Source organism: Pteropus vampyrus, unplaced genomic scaffold (assembly GCF_000151845.1).
Source record: "Pteropus vampyrus isolate Shadow unplaced genomic scaffold, Pvam_2.0 Scaffold77, whole genome shotgun sequence".
NCBI classification, from domain to species: Eukaryota; Metazoa; Chordata; class Mammalia; order Chiroptera; family Pteropodidae; genus Pteropus; species Pteropus vampyrus.
The window spans coordinates 1,309,806-1,313,470 of NW_011888858.1; positions in this window are offsets into that span (position 1 = coordinate 1,309,806).

The following is a 3,665-nucleotide window of genomic DNA, read 5'->3' on the forward strand; positions in this document are numbered from 1 at the left end:
GTATATCAATATAAATTACATATTTTATGAAAAATAACTAGATTTCCCCCTCTAAAAATAGAAGAGTAGCATTGGTTTACAGTTTTGAAAATTTCTTAATAAAAGCTAGTTGGATCCTTAATATCTGCTTCTGCATTGCATCTGGAGTGATATCAAACTCTACTGTATACTCATCAGAGAATGAGAGTGAAAATAGAAAGCATCTTACGATAGATTGGCTAAAAAAGCTGTGGTACATATATATAATGGAATATTACTCAGTCATAAAAAGAGATGAAATACTGCCATTTACAACAACATGGATGGAACTCGAGATAATCATGCTAAGCAAAATAAGACTGAAAAAGTTGAAAATCACACAATATCACTTATATGTGGGATATAAACCTAAAAGCAACAAATGAACAGGACAAACAGAGACTCATGGACATGGACAATAGACTAGTGGTTACCAGAGGGTAGGGGGCTGGGAGAGGAGGGAAGAGGTAGACAGGGTAAAGGGGGGTCAAATATAAGGTCGTGGGGAGGGTGAAGTGGGTAAAAGGGATCAAATATATGGTAGCTGAAGGAAATTGGACTCTGGGTGGTAATCACACAATAGAATATATAGATGCCAAATTATAATATACACCTTAAAATTATATTTAAAAAAAATTTTTTTAAATAGGCCAATAAGATCATAGTATTATTAAGATAGTTTTGAACTCACAAATTCTCTGCAGGGATCTTTGGGACCTCAAGGGTCACTGAACCACAATTTGAGTACCACTGCTCTACACGAAGTTCAGTACCATGAAAATAAGATTGAGGACTCAAATTGACTATCGCAAAACAAGGAAGTCAGAGATAAGTATCTCTTCAAGTTGATGGGTATGTGCAATTGAACTTCACTTAGTGGAGATTTTCTTTTAATTAACAAACACAAGTTTTCACAAGTTTATTGAGAAACCAGTTACTCAGGTCGTACAACATAAAACCATCCAACTTACAAAGGCCCAGAAAGGTCATCTTTTTTCATCTTTAATGTTTTCATTTTACATATGATAATATCGGGGCTTAATCAGACTGGAAACTTTAACAAGACAATAGAACTCAGGTTTCCTAGATTCCAATTTAATATTCTTTACTCTGTACCATGCTGCAAAACTGAAAAATAACATTTCAAATATGCCCAGCACTGGCTAATCTAATTGTTGTAACATTTGGAAGAAGGGTAGTTGGTGAACTCTTAAATATTTAATGAAATCTAAGACTTAATTTCACAGAAAAATGTTCACATGCACATATACATGGGTCCCTGAAGCCCAAGCATGAACTACCTAGGGCTCAGTACAGCCCCAGTTAAGATCTTCCAGACGAGTTTTAAAATACACACATAATTCTGAGATCCATACATTTAGGAAATAAAAAATTAGAGAGCAGCATGTATTAAAGAATTATAAGAGCTAATGTTACTTATTTAACAGAACAAATTCTGTTAATTGAATTCAGGTTAATATAGCATCAAAATACCATATAATGTTAAACTTCTCCTGAAGTAAGATTTATTCATTCTTTCACAAATATTTAGAGTGTCTACTGAAGGCCAGGCATTTTGCTAGGTCTTGAGGATGAAATGTAAGTGTCAGTGAGACATTCTGTACTATGACAGAGTTTTCAGTTTAGGGAAAGACAAACATTAAATAAGCACACAACATATATCAAGAATAAAAGTATTAAACCTTTCCCACCTGAACTCTGAACTACTGCAACATCACCCAAGTTGCATCCTCAGAAGCTCAAACCACACCAGCATCACCTCAAACACCATCTTCCCCCATACCAGAAGCTGAATAAGACACTGTTTAGCCACCATATTGTCGGTGATACAAAGAGAGTAAAATCTTTGTTCTTCCAAATGGAATGTTTTATTTTGCCATATAGCTCCTTCTTTAGAATGTCTCTCCTCAAAACAGGCTTACGGCTGCCTCCTTCATAATAAAAACCCTTACCAGAAGTCTTGGGGTGGGCAAGTTAAGCCTTATGTAAAGGAAGCTCATTTCCCTACTCTTCTTCTCTTCAGATTGGTCTCTCCATGCCTCATCTTGTTAGCAGAGTGGTGAGATCTTAAAGGCCAAGGTCAGGATGTGACTCTGGAACAATGCTGCACATTCTGTGATGATGGAAATGCCAGTACAGTAGTCACTAGACATATATGGCTATTAAACATTTTAAATGTGGCTAGTGTGACTGAAAAACTGAATTTTAAATTTATTTATTTTAAAAAATTAAATTAAAAAATTTAATTTTATCTAATTTTTAAAAATTAATTTTTAAAAATTTTAATTTTATTTAATTTTAAAAAAATTAAAAAGCCACCTGTGGCTAATGACAACCATATTGAACAGCACAAAAGAAGGGAAACACAGAGGCCTGCTTTTAGTCTGTTTTAGACTATAGACATAAAAGGAGTCTTTTGGGCTCACCATATTCCTTCCCAATTGGAAAACCGGAGCATTAACTCAGACCATACCCTGCACAATAAAATAATTCACAACGAAATATAAAAATTAAAATAACACAAAGTATATTCTCTGACCATAGCATAATTGAACTAGTAATCAGTGACAGAAAAATATTTGGAAAATATCCAGATATTTGTCAAATTAAGCAATACACTACTAAATAACTCAGAGGTCATAGACAAATTAGACAATATTTTAAATTGAATAAAAATAAAAACAAGACATATACAAATGTATGGCATATAGCTAAAAATGGCTTAGAGGGATATTTATAGCATTAAATGCTTATATTAAAAGGCTGGGCTTTTAAATTAATAAGTTAAGCTTCCGCTTTAAGAAGATAGAAAAAAGAAGGGTAAATTAAGCCCAAAGCATAAAAAAGGAAGAAAATAATAAAGAACAAAAGTCATTAAAGTTCAAAACAAAAAAATAATTCAAAACAGAAAAGAGAGAAAATAAATAACACCAAAAATCTATTATATCTCCACACACACACCTCCAACATAATTCCCTTTGAAAATTATATATCATCATCAAATGTATCTCAGATATGATTTTCTCTACTGGTATCTAAATAAAGATATGGCTCTTCCATAAAAGTAGTTTTAAAATGATAATATTTCCTCTCTCCAAGATGATAGAGAGGGAAGACTGATCTCATTTCCCATAGGTAAGAGGATGGATTATGCCCATCTAAAATTTTACTTCCTGACATTGAATCAGTATTTCAGAGTTTTTTCTTTCCTATGACTAACACGCGTCAATGATATGAGGTTTAGTCAGCATTTTTAGAAACCCTTGTGAGTTTACCAAGTAAAGAAGTGATAGATTAGAATCACATCAAATCCCCAGTACAAGAAGCAATGGCAGAAAAATAATAAATCTCAAATAGGCAAATTTGGAATTCAGCAACAATAAACCATGCTGTTCATGTATTTGCTCATTTCAAAAGGGGAAATATTGCAGGTGCTAAAAAAATTATTAACGAAGACAATTTAAGTGATAGAAACAAAGTTTATTTAACATTTTGTGAAGTAGAGAGTCTCCTTTCTGACAGCTGCAAGATGGAGCATAAGGCAGAAAGCTTTTATGGGATAAAGAATAAAGAACAAGAAGAGAAAAATAAAAATATATTTGATCAAGTGGGGCCACATGGTCAAC